The sequence below is a fragment of the Eptatretus burgeri genome, chromosome 1, assembly GCF_056783735.1.
Source record: "Eptatretus burgeri isolate ZD-2024b chromosome 1, Ebu_testis_v1, whole genome shotgun sequence".
NCBI classification, from domain to species: domain Eukaryota; kingdom Metazoa; phylum Chordata; class Myxini; order Myxiniformes; family Myxinidae; genus Eptatretus; species Eptatretus burgeri.
Window position 1 is genome coordinate 159,100,691 of NC_140961.1, and position 17,500 is coordinate 159,118,190.

General features: G+C 50.3%; 1 long non-coding RNA gene across 1 annotated transcript in view; it reads right to left on the reverse strand.

Moving 5' to 3' along the window:
- The window catches only part of LOC147035860 (uncharacterized), a 34,147-nt gene that overhangs the window by 10,702 nt on the left and 5,945 nt on the right, over positions 1-17,500 (reverse strand). Inside the window, exon 2 of the long non-coding RNA XR_015049118.1 lies at positions 8,284-8,673. This is a non-coding gene — a long non-coding RNA (uncharacterized LOC147035860). The remainder of the gene's footprint in view (positions 1-8,283; positions 8,674-17,500) is intronic.

Here is a 17,500-nt window from a genome sequence, read left to right on the forward strand (position 1 = left end):
GAGAGGGCGGTTGGACGGAGCTGTGGAGAGGTGGCTGCGGCGAAGGCGGTCGAGAGGGTGCTCGCGTCGGAGTCGGGGAGCTGCGGAGGGAGACACCAGCGGCGCGACCGAGGTCGTGGTGGAGACGCTCGTCGCAGGACCCGAGACAGGGAGATATCCTCCTTCCCCCTGAGCATCAACAACCCCCTCCTGTTTCCCCCCCCGCGCTGAGATAGTGCGAGAAGGGGGCCCCGTTCCCACCCCATACCAGGCAGTCCCAGCGAGGCCCGCGGAGTCGGGGCGCCAGCGCCATTTTGCGGCTCATCACCAGACGGGTAGGCCCGACGCGGTCTCGGCCCCAGGCCCGCCTACCCCCCTCATCCTTGAGGGTGGTCCTTTTCTTTTACTTTGAGTGTATGTGTTGTCGGCGCCGTCTGTGAAGTAAAACTGTATAAGTGTTGCCGTGTGCTCGGTAGTCGGCTAGCTCTGCATTGTCTTTTGCTTTTACATTTGCTTTTTGTGCATTATTGTGTGTTTCTTCTTCTTCTTTTGCATTTGCTTTTGGTGTAATTGTATATGTGTGCTTTCCGTTCATCGCGAAATAAATGTGCTTATTGTTGAACTGTTTTCCCGTTTCGCTTCGTCTTTTCCTTTGTTGAATCTCCATCTTACTTCACGTAAAGGGTTGGTCGTGGGCTAAAACGCCCGATAATAAATCGAACCGTCCAGGTTGACGATAACACCGCTCGGTTATCCCGATAGTACGGAACGGGTCGCTTAAAGTGGCCCGTGTCCGAAGTCGACCTGCAGCGAGGTGCGGTCGCCCGGTCTACCCTCCGTGTGGGTACTAGGGAGGTCGAATTTGGCGAGCAACCCTATCCCACGCGGGGGGCCGATTGGCACGATCGTGGTGAGGCCGAAAGGCCCACCCGTGACTAGTTCCCGGCGTTAGTCCGAGAGGGTCACGACGGGATTGTCCGTCCGGTGGGCGACGTGCCGCGATTTGAGTTACGTGGCCGTTCGCACGCCGGCGGGCGCGAATCCGCAACACTGGTGTCAGGTCGTGCGATATAAACTCATCGCCCTCCTCGCGGCACTGGTATCGGAGAACGGGAAAACGGGCTCTCCTGTCTCCAGCTAAATTCACGAGAATCGGTCCAGGGGTGAGAGGAGCGACCCCCGATTCCCTCCAAATTACGAGCGAGCTAAATTAACCCTTTGCGAGAAATAAGATGGCGTCTCAAGGCGAGCGGGAGCTGGGGGTATTAGAAATGGATGTAGAATGTGTAGAATCCTTGGTCCAGGATGAAAACCCCGTGCAGGAAATGGTTGTGCAGGAACATGAACTCCCCCAACTGAGCCCAGAGCCCGAAATAGGTGCGGCAGCGGCCGCGGTGTATGACACCTCCCCTCCCCCCCTCCGCCAAAACCTCCCGATTCTTGCCGAATCTGCTCACCCAAGCGCACCCGACATGGCCCAGCTATGCGCCATGCTGGCGGCAATGACAGCGAGGATGGATACAAACACAAATGAAATGAAAAACGAAATAAAAGGCATGAACAAGCAAATGAACGAAATGAAGACGAAAATGGAAACAAACGCACTCGACATGAAAAAGCTGCGGGGTGAGATGCAGAACAAGGGCCAAAGCCTGCAGGCGGGCAAGAAGGCAGTGGCCAGGGAGCTCAAAATGGCGACTCCACGTGTGGGAGCGAACGAGCTGGGAGGGAGTGTAACGGCTGTCGGGCCCGCGGTGGAGGCGGGTAAGGAAAAAATAATTCGGGAGACAAGAGACGAGGTGAAAGTAATTGGGAGGGAGAGAAAAGAACAATTAATACGGAAAGCAAGGATGAGGTACGCGGAGATCGTGAAAGAGCAAGGAGTGAAAAACAGGGAAGGACGGGAGCGACTTAAAGAGAAAGCAAGGTTGACCTACATAAAGATAAGGGAAAGACGCCAGAAAGAAGCGGAGACTAATAGACAGGAGGGGACAACAGAAACTTATAAATGTATAGAGACACGGGAGACAGAAAAAATAGAGGAGAGACTGCATGATAATGACAAGGCTAGAGACGTACACACACACACACGGAGGTAGTGGAGGATAGTGAGGGTGAGCTGGCGGACCGTGCAGGGACCCGGTACGAGCAGCTGGATGGCCTCCTCCAGGAACGAGGGGAGGGAGTATGCCCCCTTGAGGCGAGTCACGACCAGGTGGGTTCGGTCGTGCTTTGTGAGGTTGAGGGGAGGAGTGCTGCGAACGGGTGCACGGAGAGCTTGGGGGTATAGAGGCCCCGGAGACCCTTATGGGGACACGAATCCCCAGTGTGGTTGTCCCGGTGTGTGTGGTGCAAGGTGTGAGTGCGTCCCCGTGTGTGGAAGCGACCCCGTGTGTGAGTGGTGTGGTGGCGAGTGTGCCGGAGTGTGTGCTTCCCAGCACGCCGTGTGTGGATGAGGCACCGCGGATGAGTGCCCCCGCGTGTGTGAGTGAGGCACCGCGGATGAGTGCCCCCGCGTGTATGAGTGAGGCACCGCGGGCGAGTGCCCCCGCGTGTGTGAGTGGTGTGGTTTGTGTGAGGGAAATGGCACGAGTGAGTGAAAGGCCGCGAGTGAGTGGAGCTACGTGTGCGAGGGAGATGGCATGCGTGAGTGAACGGCCGAGTGCAAGGGAGACCGTGTGTGTGAGAGAGCGGTATGTAAGGGAGATGTCGGTGGGCATGTGTGAACGTGCAGCCGCGTCTCCCGGTGTGAGTTTAATGGTGAGGTGTGTTAGCGTCGTAACACGCGGGAGTGCGTGTGTCGAATGGCGTCGACGGCGACATGAGAGGAAAGAAAGCCGGGTAGCGGCTGTAGTTGTTTCGGGGACCGTGCCGGGTTCACCCAGCAGTGAGCACGAGGTCCGTGCTGTGCAACGCACGAGGCCCCCACGTGCTCGCTTGCGAGAGTGAAGTCCCGGTCCGGAAACGCACGCGGTGGATTTGCCGATCCCGCGGACGGACAAAGTTTAGGCAGGATTATGGATTTGGACCGGACGGGTTCTCCACGCGATCGTGTGTGTTAAGCTCCAACGGGCAAAGCACATGTGTTCGCGTGGGGAACCCCTCGAGACTTGGGGCTTGTGTTTTTTTTTATGCGCACGGTGACGTCATGGCTGCACGTGGGGTTGGAATCCGGCAGGAGGGGTATCCCTGCCGGATGGTACCGTCCAAGGAGGGACGAGGTACACGTGCAGCTGCATGACGTCACGGGCAGGTGCAAAGTGCGCGAGCTGTGAGTTGCCGCGCTGGTGCTGCGCATGTGGAAAAAAAAAAAAAAAAAAAGCAAGCCTCACTTTCGGGTGCACAGGATTCCTGGGCAAGGGGTGGAAGACCCCCTTATCAGGGCACAGGATGGAAACTAGTTAGGGGGAAGGGTTAGCATAGCTAGACCGGCTCCATGGGGCAGGGGTAAGTCCTCATGGGGCCCGTGGAATGGATTAGTTAGAGGGATTTAGATGAGCTTTAGGTGGGGAATAAAAGTTATTTTAGAGATTTGGAGACAGTGACAGCCTTTGGATGTGTAGAGTTGACGTAGTTTAGCTACGTAGTGTTAAAAGGAACGTGCTACTAGTTTAAGGGACGACGTGGGAGCACGAGTTAGTTAGGGGATGTAGTTAGAAGGATGGCAGAGTTCAGCGGTGAGTGTGTTGAAGAGATGTTGGTGAGTGAAGTGGAAGCATGTGCTTGGTGAGTGAGTGAGGCCAGCGGGTCTGTGTGTATGGAGCGAATGGGGAATGCATGGTGCGATGAGTGATTGGGGGGAGGAGTGAATCCCGCCCAAGGGACCCCGGGGTCAGTGTAGAGTGAGTTAGTGGGTTAGTTAAATTGAAAAATGGAGGTCGTTTTGTTGTTGGTGGGAGTGTAGGCTCGAAACCCATTTGGAGGGGTGCAGGAGCCCTGTTGACAGGCTGGGAGCGTGGCTGCGAAAGGTGAGTATCGCTGAGTGGGTACCCCGGGCACTAGGATAGTCGGCCGTGGTAGGCCAAGGGCCCATGGGGGGCCGGGATAGCGTAGTGGGCACGGGTGCGCCTGCTTGGTGCGGGGGCCCGGGGCGCCATTAGCTGCGTGGGCAGTGTTGTGGGCACGGATGACCCTCGGAAAGGGGCCTGGGAAGCCAGCCTGCCACGTGTGCGTTTCAGGGGAGGTGCCATGGGGGGCACTCCCCGGTGTTTAGGGAGCTGGTAGGCTCGGAGGCAGTGTAGTGCCCGGGGGTGCCATAGCTGGACATTCGGCAGAGGGTCGTGCCTGCCAAAGGGAGCCACGTGTCCCAGCCATGAGACCGTGTGAGGGCACGGAGAGAAAATTGGGGGGCGAGGCCCGAAATTGTGAGGACACCAACACAGGCGACGGGAATCTGGGTTGTTAGAACCAATAGTTTAAGCGAGAGGCACTTGTTGAAAGCCCCGGGGTAGTTTAACAGTTAAATGGATAGGGTAGATTAGGAAGTGTACCCCTCCGCACCATCCATCCCCTCGCTCTCATTATGGGCCGCTGGACCCACCTTGGTTATAGATCGCTGAACTCTGGGGAGGCCATTCTGAGGCTTCGTTGGGCCTCGACACAGGACGCAAGCTCTCCCTTATTCCCCTCCGTGAAGGGAACGTAGGGGTTGGGAGTAGGCTATGTGACAGGATAGGTTAGCCGAACAAAGACGATAAAGGGGGTTAGGGGACGATTTATAGTGGGGAAGTAAAAATAAAAAAATAAGTTGGGGCTAAATTGGGGTTTGACAAATTAAGGGAGTGGGTATAGACAGTGACAGGCAAAGGCGATAGGTTGGGAGGGAGACCGTAGGGTAGGTCCGAGCCCGCCTTCCGAGTGGCTAGCACCACCGCACTCCCTCCACCAACCTCCACTGAACGGCAAAGGCTGGCCAACTTCATCTGCTGGCTGTGTTGCTGCAAGGCAGAGGCCGGCCAACTTCATCGGCAGCTGTTGTTTTGCTGCAAGGCCTGTGCCGGCTGGACCGGCTGCAGCTGCTGTGCTGCAAGGCCTGTACAGGCCGGATCGTCTGCAGCTGTTTTCTGCAAGGCCTGTGCCGGCCAGTTCATCTGCCGGCTGTGTTTGCCTGCAACGGCCTGGTTCTGCAGGCTGTGTTTGCCTGCTACCTTTGCCATGCCATGCCCACTGCCCACGTTCACCAGCCCCGTTCAATTTTGCTTTGCCCCCCCCCTGTTCATTTCCATTCGTGCCGGGATCATCGTAAAAGCAACAGTTTGCAAGCTGCAAGAACTGCCCTGTTGGCAGCTACAACACGGGCCTGCAATGGCGGCCCGTGCACCGTGTTTGCGTTCAGTTCAAACCATTCATCCATCCATTCGTTGTGTTCATTGCGTGTGCCACTTGAGCTGGCACGGAGACTGCGTTTGTGCAGCCCATGCACCGTTGTGGTTCACTGCGTTCAGTTCAAACCATTCATCCATCCATTCGTTGTGTTCATTGCGTGTGCCACTTGAGCTGGCACGGAGACTACGTTTGTGCAGCCCGTGCACCGTTGTGGTTCACTGCGTTCAGTTCAAAAGGGAAGGCCTTGGACTGCGTGTGAGCAGCCGGCCATGTTCCCTGTCTTGGAGGATTCCCATGGTTTAGTGTAAAATTTGTAAGTTAAGGTTAAGATGTACTGTAAATATGAGTGCGCCCCCGGCATGTCTGTCCTTGCGCCGGCAATTTTATTTAAGTCGTCCGTGTGAGTGAGTTTGTTTGGGTTGTTAATCAGCCCTCGGGTTATTTATTTTGGGGACACGAATACCATGAATGTCGCACTCAGGGATCCGTAGGTAAAATGTACTAGGGGAAAACTACACATGATGGCACACGAAAATTTGACGACTCGGGACGAGTCTGTAAAAACGGGAGGGGGTAGTGTTGTGGTTGACGAAATTAGCAAACCACCATTCAGGTCCCGTAGGTGAGATATCTCTGTAAGTATATGTGTAGTTAGGCCCAAACCCGTCGTTTAGAGGGAATAAATGTCATTTATGCGGGCTGCGACCCTTTTAGATAGCCGTTTTTCTTTTACTATCTTTATTTTGGACCAGCCGCCATTACTACCACCACCAACCACGCCTCAACAGCCATCACACAACAACCACCAACCGCAACGCCGCTTCACAACAACAGCCACGACCTTTACCGTCACAACTCACCCTCGCAACCATCGCATCACCGTCATTCCCACGCCGCTTGTGGGCACCGATACTGGACTCGTGCAGGGCGCGCACCGAGCAGGGGTGCAAAAGCGCCGGCCTTTCCGAAGAAAACGGATCAAAAACGACTCACGCCCACTTCTGTTCAGTCCTATCGGCGAGCGTGGGGCGATTTGGCCCCGCCTCCAGGTGCGTTGGAGTAATATCGCTATATGCAAATTCATGGATCAAAAAGCATTCACGCCCACTCTTCCTCGGTCCAATGGGGAGCCAGTTAGAGGTGAAGAGTTCGGAGCCAGTGAAGAGTTGGGACGAGTCAAGAGAGGAGACGGAGAGGGCGGTTGGACGGAGCTGTGGAGAGGTGGCGGCGGCGAAGGCGGTCGAGGGGGTGCTCGCGTCGGAGTCGGGGAGCTGCGGAGGGAGACACCAGCGGCGCGACCGAGGTCGTGGTGGAGACGCTCGTCGCTGGACCCGAGACAGGGAGATATCCTCCTTCCCCCCGAGCATCAACAACCCCCTCCTGTTTCCCCCCGCGCTGAGATAGTGCGAGAAGGGGGCCCCGTTCCCACCCCATACCAGGCAGTCCCAGCGAGGCCGCGGAGTCAGGGCGCCAGCGCCATTTTGCGGCTCATCACCAGACGGGTAGGCCCGACACGGTCTCGGCCCCAGGCCCGCCTACCCCCCTCATCCTTGAGGGTGGTCCTTTTCTTTTACTTTGAGTGTATGTGTTGTCGGCGCCGTCTGTAAAGTAAAACTGTATAAGTGTTGCCGTGTGCTCGGTAGTCGGTTCGCTCTGCATTGTCTTTTGCTTTTACATTTGCTTTTTGTGCATTATTGTGTGTTTCTTCTTCTTCTTTTACATTTGCTTTTGGTGTAATTGTATATGTGTGCTTTCCGTTCATCGCGAAATAAATGTGCTTTATGTTGAACTGTTTTCCCGTTTCGCTTTGTCTTTTCCTTTATTGAATCTCCATCTTACTTCACGTAAAGGGTTGGTCGTGGGCTGAAACGCCCGATAATTAATCGAACCATCCAGGTTGATGATAACACCGCTCGGTTATCCCGATAGTACGGAACGGGTCGCTTAAAGTGGCCCGTGTCCGAAGTCGACCTGCGGCAAGGTGCGGTCGCCCGGTCTACCCTTTGTGTGGGTACTTAGGTATGTCGAATTTGGCGAGCAACCCTATCCCAAGCGGGGGGCCGATTGGCACGATCGTGGTGAGGCCGAAAGGCCCACCGTGACTAGTTCCCGGCGTTAGTCCGAGAGGATCACGACGGGATTGTCCGTCCAGTGGGCGACGTGCCGCGATTCGAGTTTCGTGGCCGTCCGCACGCCGGCGGGCGCGAATCCGCAACAATATATATATATATATATATATATATATATATATATATATATATATATATATATATATATATATATATATATATATATATATATATATATACATATATACACACACACACACACACACACACACACACACACACACACACACACACACACACACACACACACACACACACACACACACACACACACACACACACACACACACACATTCAACCCTGCGGAGGGTAGCAGCACAGGAAGTACTCCCACGGAGTGGGTTTACAGGTTTCCTTACATTTTCTGCTTTTGCGGAATGAAGTGTTTAACGGTGGCTGGAGTACAAAACCTACCTCCAACCTCGTAAAAAATATAATAAGTAACCCAACTGCAGGAGGACATCTGCAGACACAGTTGGGTACAAGACATGGATGGCCGTTGGCTCACAACGAGCTCCGAGACTCTTTGACAGGTTTTGTTTTTAATCCTATTGGCTGTGCATATCCACACACCCTCCTAACCAGAAAACCTGGTCGTCAACAACCAGACCATGAAATAGGTTATTACTGGTTCACACAGAACATGTAGCATTTCACAGATGTAATCTGACTTGATATGACAAAAAGACAATACCACAGAAGCGATTCCGAAAACTCAATAGCCGAGTCGGCTGTCACTGCATTAGCGATGAGGTCCTTGTGTTTGAGTCCCTGTTTGAGTCCCAGTTACATGAAATAATACAAAGCAAATGAAAAACAGAACTACTTGTTACCAAAATTGTGTCTTTACCTTTTAATTCATGGATTTCTTGGACGGTCATTGCAAGAATGCAAATGATGCACAGAGTGAGAGAAATGAGAGTGAGAGTCACTCTCACCAGGCAAACCAAATCGACAGGTTTTCCCACAAAAAGGAAACTTCCTGAAAAACAACCAGCCACAGATAGAAGTAATGTCACACTCAATGCAGTGCTTGCTTTGCTCTTTCCCAGGAACCTTTGATATTGGCATAATAGCATCATGACAATGACTGTCAACAAAACGCCAAGCACATTTATGGCCAAAACTGCAAGTGTGAATGGTTCTGAGATTTCCAAGTATTCCACATTCATGGGCACACAGTCATTGTGCTGTTCATTTGACCAAAAGTATTTCGGACAGCGAAGACAATCCTGGGAATCTTGTGTGAGTGAACAAGAAAATAATAAGTGAGAGATGCAGCACAACGAGGCATGCCAACACAGCACCTTCATTGATCCCAACAAGGTTAAACAAACATCAATGGAATGAATGGTGTTGCTGCAATAATGTGAAGAAAGAGTGAAAGATTAATAACTATCAAAAGAGAAAAATAACTATCAAAAGGTGGGGGAATGGTTTCTGATGTGGAATGAAGAGAGGGGTTTGAAATGGATGGCGGGAAGTGGGGGTTGGAAGTTGCAATGACGATGAGAAAGGATTGAGATGGAGGAACGAATGTGTGGAATTAGGTGAGGGAACTTTCCCATGGGAATTATTGGGTTTGAACGACAAAAAGGGCAATATCGAGAGGACAAGGGAGTTTGTGAGTTACTTTTTGGAAGTTAAAGGGGAAGAAACCGGGGATATTGTCATGTCAGGCCAGATGAGACCTTTGACTTGCTTCAACTACCATGTAAACCTGAACTAACCTGTTTCCTGGTTGGGTTGTCGGTGAATAAACCGTCTCCCCCAGAAGGTTTTCTGGTGAGGAGCGTGTATGAATATGGACACCCAGCAGGATTGAAAACAAAAACCTGTCAAAGGGCAGAGGAGCTCCTTGTGAGCCAAAGTCCATCCATAACTAGTACCCAAAATTGTCTGAGGACATCCTCCAGCAGTTGGGTTACTTTTATTAGAAGGTTGGTGGCAGGATTTGCACTCTGGCCACAGCAAAACACTTCATTCCGCAAAACGTACAAAAAGCAAAAATAAATCTGAAAACCCACTCTGTGGGAGTGCAATCTGCGCAGCTGCCATCCGCAGGGAAGCTCATCGGATGACGGGATTGTGCCAAAGCCTTCGGGACCCCATACTCTTTGATGATAGGAGGAAAACCACGGGGTAAACTTCGCGTGTCAGATTGCGGTAGTGTGTGTCGGGGTGGTGCTGAGGTGTCGTCTGCCAGAGGGTGGTCTCCTTGGGTTAAACTGAGGCAGCCCCCTCGTGTGGGTGCCTGGAATGTCCAATCCCAAAGAGGGGATGATCACCTGTCTCTGTTATAATCTCAACTCAAGTGTTTGGACATCAGTATTGCAGCACTCTCTGAGGTTCGGAGATCGGATTGCGGCGAGATCGTGGCGGGCGGTTCATCTATAATTGGTCTGGTATCTCTGATCGTTACCATGCCCAAGGAGTTGCTGTAGCTGTGTTCAATAAGCTGACTCCAATGATAATTAAGGTAAATCGGTCAACAAGAGTATTTTGAGACGAAGGATTTGCCACTCCTTCAGCGTCATTTCCCTGGTGTCTGTGTATGCTCTGACTGAGGCGAGTGATCTCATCGTGAAGGACGCATTCTATGCCACGCTCAAATCTGTGGATGATCAGTGCCCCAAGCAAGATAGTCTTCTTGTCTTGGGGGATTTCAATGCATTGATTGGAATTGATAGGGTTGGTTATGAGACGTGTGTTGGTCCCCATGGGTCTGGAACTGTGAACCAGAATAGCTCTGAGTTCCTTGACTTTACAAGACGTTATGGACAAAGCGTGGCTGGTTCATGGTTTCAGTGCCCAAAGGCTCATCGCTTGACTTAGTGTTCCAATGCTGGTGGTGTGGCAAAGGAGATTGACCCTGTCTTTGTTGATGGTTCTGGAGGATGATCCAGAACTGAAGGGTCTACTTGAGTGATAATTTCCTCAAACCCGACCACAGGCTTGTTGTCGCAACTCTGAAGATGCAGCATAAATCTTGGAGAATGGTACCATCCTAGCCGAGGCTGGATGTTGCCGAGCTCAAGGATCATAGAGTCGCTGAGGAGTTTGCGAACAAGCTGAGTGGGGATTTGGAGGTTCAGGGTGCTTTGTGGAATCCTGAAGAGTTGTGGAGTGCCTTCAAGACTATCGTACTTGATGATGCCGGTGGATGTCTTGAAACTCACCATCGGGCGAAGAAGAATTTTTTTCTCTAAAGGGACACAGGAGACCATTGAACAGAATTGAAGGGCAAGGCTCAATGGCAGAGCTGATCTCTTCAGTGAGCTGAGGCATAAAACTGTACATGCACTAAGGGTGGACAAGGGGGCCAATGTGTGAAGAATTTGTGAGGAGGTTGAGCATCACCTGTGGTCAAGTGATTCTCATCCTGCTTACAAGGGAACTTGCATGTTGCGTTCCTCCAAGCCCCTCACTCGGTGTACTGCAGTTCAATCAGAGTGTGGAGGACTTTTGAAAGAGGAGTCTGATGTGAAGGCTCGCTGGGCCGGTTACTTTGAGCGGCTGTACCAGGCTGATCCATCAGCTGTCATGTTGGATGTCAGGGATGTTACTCTCCATATTGCTGACCCTCCAATTAACTGTGTTCCACCTTCATTTGTGGAAACACAGGCTGTAGTGAACCGGTTGAAATGGGCTAAAGCTCCAGGGATCTGTGGCACCCATTCTGAACTTCTCAAGGCTGGTGAAAATGCTGTACTCGTGTCGTCGCATGCAGTTCTGTGCTTTTCCTGGAACACAGGCATCATCCCAACTGACTGGAAGAGGGGCACTGCGGTCCCCTTCTGGAAAGAGAAGGGTGATCACCAGGACTGTAACAACTACTGAAGAGTGATGCTGCTCTCAGTGCCGGGAAAGGTCTTTGGTCGGATAATTCTTGATAGGGTTCATTACCATCTGCTTGAGCACTAGCGCTCAGAGCAGTCAGGCTTTACACCAAAGAGGTCAACGATTTATCTTGTCCTTGCTCTTTGGGTCCTCACTGAAGGCAGATGAGAGTTTCGGCAGGAACTGCTTGCAATCTCTACTGATCTCTGTAAAGCATTTGATTCCTTGAATCGGGATGAACCTCTGGAGGACTCTTGGTCTTCGTGGGGTCCCACCAAAACTGATCATCTTTATTTCTTAACTATACTCTGGAAATGAGTGCTGTGAGCTGTGGTGATATCATCTCTGACTTATTTCCAATTGTTACTGGAGTTGCTCACGGGTGTGTACTGGCCCCCTCACTTTTCAGCACTTGTCTGGACTGGATTCTGGGGAGGATAGACTATTTCTCATCCTGTGTTTGTGATTTAACCATACACGTTACATCTGGGCTTTCTCAAACAGCCTCTCTTTGTTTGTTTAATTTCCTTTGATGTATTAACCATGTCCTGCTGATATCACACACACACACACACACACACACACACACACACACACACACACACACACACACACACACACACACACACACACACACACACACACACACACACACACACTCTTTGTACCCTATGTAAAATTAGGACTGCTTGAGACATTGCTCCAGACTAACTTCCACGTGCACATGCTTGTCTTTTATTTGTTCATGAATAGAAGCTTCAACTGGACCATATCATTCTTTCTGTCTTGAGGTGGTGAAAAATTGCCACGACCGGTGGAATTGTTTTGGAATGTTAAAATCTCTGACCTTGATTTCGTGGATGATGAGGTCATCCGTGTGTCAACTCTAGATATCCTTTTTGGGGCCCTCAAGGTGCTGATCATGGGGTGTGGTGCTGCCCGTACCTGTGCGGGAAGAGGAAGTCCGAGTCTGAAGACCCTTGGGGCTTTCAGTCTTGCTCTACAGATGTGAGACATGGACTTTGACCAGGGATCTGAGGTGGTGACTTAATTGCTTTGGAACTAGGTCTCTTCGGAGAATCCTTGCCCATCACTGGTTGGACTTTGTGTCCAATGAGCAGTTGCTGAGAGAGACTCAAATGAGATTTGTTACCTGTAAAGTCTGTGAGTGTCAACTGCGGCTGTATGGACATGTGGCTTGTTTTCCTGATGCTGATCCTACTCATCAGATTCTCTCAGTGAGGGAGCCTCAAGAGTGGAGGAAACCAATGGGCTGACCATGTGCCTCATGGTTGTAGCATGTTGATCAGCATCTCAAGGAGATGTGGATTGCAAGACAGAGACCTCTGGAGAACTGGGGGAAAGTGGATTCAGTGACGCGCTGCTTCAGCGCATGCTCCCATACATACCTGACCGACAATAGGATTGCTGGAGTTAAAGAAGGGTTGAAATATCGATTGATAGAAGGATGCCAGAGAGATTAAATATGGATTGAGAGAACGAGGCTACAGGGATTAAAGAACGATTGAAGATGGATTGTTCGATGAAAAGACATGTTAGAGATTCGAGACTCGGTGGACTAGAGACATTACGCAGGGAATGAAACACGCTAAACTCAATGCCATTTCACTCCCCCTTCCCTCGAAACAACGGGTGGGAATGCCGAGTCTATTCGACAAACAAATTGAAGTTGTGTCTTATTCTGGTAAAAGGAACTCACTTTCATACCGGTATGACTCTCGCTTTTTTTTTTTGGACCGATTTTTTTTGGTATACCGGTATATTCAGAATTCCAATGCCGGTATATCAATATGAAAAATTAGATTGATATAACCGATATTTCGATATATCGCCGGACCCTAGTTCAGTCAAACTTCTGATCAGCATGTCGACTTGTGTACAGGCAGCACAGTTCGAGATGCTGAAGACTATGGCAGTTTCATCAATTGGCTTCATGTCCATTCTCCCTTCTCGTACCAGGAGCATGATGCCCTTGTCTCCATATCTAATGGGAATGTTGTAGATAAGGCAGTGAATGCGGACAAAATCTATGCAGTTGGGAAAGCACAGCAGAAATGATGAAAGGCCACAACTACGCTGACATCACTTTAAAGTGTAAAGACAGAGGTTACAGACATTAGCAGTGCAAAATGTCAAGTCTGGGTGCATGAACAGGATGCGGAGGCCAACACCACTATCTTCTTCATGCATGTGACACATGTAATCAAGCACAAAATCGGGATGCAGGAGTACCCGTGCTTTGAGTCCACGAGGCAGCCTCCATCCATATTTGACAAAGCAAAAATGCACAAGAACACCAAAAGTGTCCTTGCAGAAATCTTGAAATCAAAGGTGAATGTTCATCTGGAAATTCACCAGAACGCCCAATTCGTCCTTGATGGAGGTCATCCTTTGCAGAGCATGCCTTGGCTCAATGACACCACATATGTCCAGGTGTGCAACACATACATGTTGTATCTCCTCAACAATTACAGCACTGAATCCATGATCATTTGTGATGCGGTTGCACAATGTGGACCAAAGCAACAGTGCAGCAGCAGCACTACAGACATCACCTTTGAGCTCAGTATGATGACAACCACTTCCCAAAAATATTTCATGGCAAACGGCAAGAATAAAGAAAGGCTCATCACTAAACTCATCACCAAGTTTGAGGGCAATGGTGTGGCGAGCAAGTGGAGCACTGCAGATGCTGATTACCTTCTGCACAAACCGCAATGACAACTGCAGTAGATGATTAAACCAGACCTGTTGTGGTCAGGGCCACTGACACCGATTTGTTGGTCTGCTTTCTGTGCAGGCCACAGCTGGTATTGGCCTTGCATATGCTCTTCAGACTTAACCAAATATCTGTCGACAGCATTCAGGAAATCCAGCAATCCATCAGTTCCACAGTTAAAGCCCATCTAATGTTCACACATGCCATTACCGGTTGCGACACAATTTCAGCCCGATACAACATGGGGCAAAATAGGCATTGGCTATTTTTGATAGTGGAGAGAACTTGGGGGTGGGGGGGGAGTGATGAATTCATTTTCTCAGCCGAGCACGACTCACAATGAAGTTGTGTGTGTCGGTTAGCTATTTCTCATAAAGTTGTATGGGGTAGTTTGGTGCACCTCTTCAGGCAAGCATCATTACATATGGTACATTAGGCGAGTCAGCAGAACCTCAGTTTCCTCAGCCAAGTTCCAACTGGAGAGCTTGCCCCCAACTTCAGTAGCTGCAAAGTACCACTCCTACAGAGCATACTTAACAGTGCAACAATGGTCAGGCAACGAGTTGTCTCACACTGAGTGAGGATGGCAACTCAGAGATGGGACGCTATTTCCGGAGGGCACTGACCGACTCGTGGCACTTGAAAGCGTACTACACATGGCATCATGAGGGTGTAAGAGAGGATGTGGGAAGAAATGCAGTTGCCACAAGGCTGGCCTTTTCTCCACCTGCATGTGCTCTACATGCATTCAGCAAACATGCATCAATGCCTGTCCCATTGATGATTCTGAAAACGATTCTGCTGACCTATGGTGTGAGAATGTTACACCTTCCGGTGGTGATAGAATGTTTTCACCTTCCATTTTCTGCATCTGCCATAATTAAAGATATTTTGTTTGAATTTCCAAATAATATTACAAATGTCATCCTCAAATGTAAATTTTGAGGGTTTTGGTTTAATCCCTCATACCCTCAAAACTGGGTCTCGACCCCAAAATCATCTTCCTATGGCATGTAGGAACAAAGTTGTGGCTCTTTAAGTGCTTTCTTGATGTGAGTGAATTGAGACGGCTTGCATTCTGAATTTTCCTCAAGTGAGATTGTTCGGGACTTTACTCCGAGGTGTTCGATAGACCTCAAAGCAACTTTCCTGAATAAGCAACTTTCCATCAAGATTTCATTATTATTTATTGAGTTTAAACTAATGCTCCTGTGCTACAAGACAGGTTGGAGAGGTTGGTATGGGAGCCATGAATAAGATGTTTGCACATGGATGAAGTAAAAAAAAAAAAGAAATCGCAGAGTATAAAGATGTGAAGAGGGAGGAGATGGGCTTGTGATGTAAGACGAAGAACAGGTACAAAAAAGGAGTGACATGAAAAGCAGAACAAGTGACAGCAGGGACAGGTATATCAATGTATATATTTTTTCATTTTTACATGACATTAACATGATATGCGTGAGGACCTTTCGTCCCGGAAAATGGCCAAATGGTCTTTCATTGCGTTCAATTATTACTAATCCATACCAGTCCCCAAGGTTGCCAAATGGGCCAAAATTGACGACACGTACACAGGAGGCAAATGGCTCGAACACGTTTTCTTCGTTTAAAAGGGTATATTTATGATGAATAAGTTGGTAAAGGTGGATGAGACGAGCAGTTCAGAACAAATCATACAAATCAACAGATAGAATTAGGGGGATGGGGAAATGGATTCATTTACAATGATCAGAAAAAAAAGAGCAAAACCTAACCCACTCCAGGTGCCACAGAACACACATTTACAAACATTAAGTTTGCAGGTGGTGACTACACTTTGTCTGTGATGTGCCGGGTGGAAGGTGACGATGTAGCCTGTTCTGGAAGCTAGACATGAGATGATAATAGCCAGTGACAATGTAAGCCCAAAGATGAATACAACAAAACAGAGCACGATGTTCTTTTCCAAACAGGTCCCACTTCAACTCTGTTCTTTGTCCACAATGAATCCTCCCGTCTGCCTTCCATGCTCTCTCCAGGACCTTCTTCATCAACATCTTTTGTATTGTCTGCACTCCGTGCACATCGAGTTCTCCTGTGTCTCCCAGGTCACTTCTTGCCTCAGGTCAGGTCAGGTATGGGAGCATGTGCCAGAATAGCGCGTCGCTGCGTCCACTTTCCGCCGGTACTCCAGGGGCCTCCGTCTGGCCATCCCCCAGGCAGATGCCAGGCCCATCCCCATCTCCTTGAGATGATGGTCAACCTGCTGCAACCATGAGGCACGTGGTCGGCCCACTGGCCTCCTCCACTCATGAGACTCCCTCGCTGAGAGAATCTGGTAAGCAGGATCAGCGTCAGGAAAACGAGCCACATGTCCATACAGCCGCAACTGACGCTCACGGACTATGCAGGTAACAAATCTCATCCGAGTCTCTCTCAGCAACCGCTCGTTGGATACAAAATCCGACCAGCGATAGCCAAGGATTCTCCGAAGAGACCTGGTACGAAAGGAATTAAGTCTCCGTCTCAGATCCTTGGTCAGAGTCCAAGTCTCGCACCCATAGAGCAAGACTGGAAGTACCAAGGACCTGAAGACTCGGACTTTCGTCCTCCCGCACAGGTACCGGCAGCGCCACACCCCATGATCCAGTGAATCCATGACTCCCCAGACCCGACCCAGACGTCTATTGACCTCTGACTCGCAGCCAGAAGAGACATGAATATCACTGCCAAGGTAAGTGAATCTCTCCATGACCTCAACATCCTCACCACAAACAGACACAGACAGGACAGCAGCATCCAAGATGTCACCGAAAGCCTGGATCTTAGTTTTGACCCAAGAAACCCGTAATCCCAGCGGCTCCGACTCCTCATTCAGCACCTCGAGGGCCCCCAAAAGGATGTCTAAAGTCTCCGCAAAGATGACTGCATCGTCTGCAAAATCAAGGTCCGAGATCTTGACATTCCCAAACGATGCACCGCAACTTGATCTCTCCGACATCCTCCCTAAAATCCAGTCCATACAAGTGCTGAAAAGTGTGGGGGCAAGTACATATCCCTGACGAACTCCATTAACAACTGGAAATAAGTCAGAGGTGGTACCACCACACTTCACAGCACTCTCAGTACCAGAGTAGAGTTCAGACATCAGATCGATCAGTTTTGGTGGCACCCCACGAAGACCAAGAATTCTCCAGAGGACATCCCGATTCACTGAATCGAACGCTTTACAGAGATCAACATAGGCTGCAAGCAGCCCCTGCCGAAACTCTCGTCTGCGTTCGGTGAGGACACAAAGTGCAAGGATATGGTCAATCGTTGACCTCTTTGGTGTAAAGCCTGACTGCTCTGGACGCTGGTGCTCAAGCAGATGGTGGCGAACCCTATCAAGAATTATTCGAGCAAAGACCTTGCCCGGCACTGAGAGCAGCGTCACCCCTCGGTAGTTGTTGCAGTCTTGGCGATCACCCTTCCATTTCCAGAGAGGGACAACAAGGCCCCTCTTCCA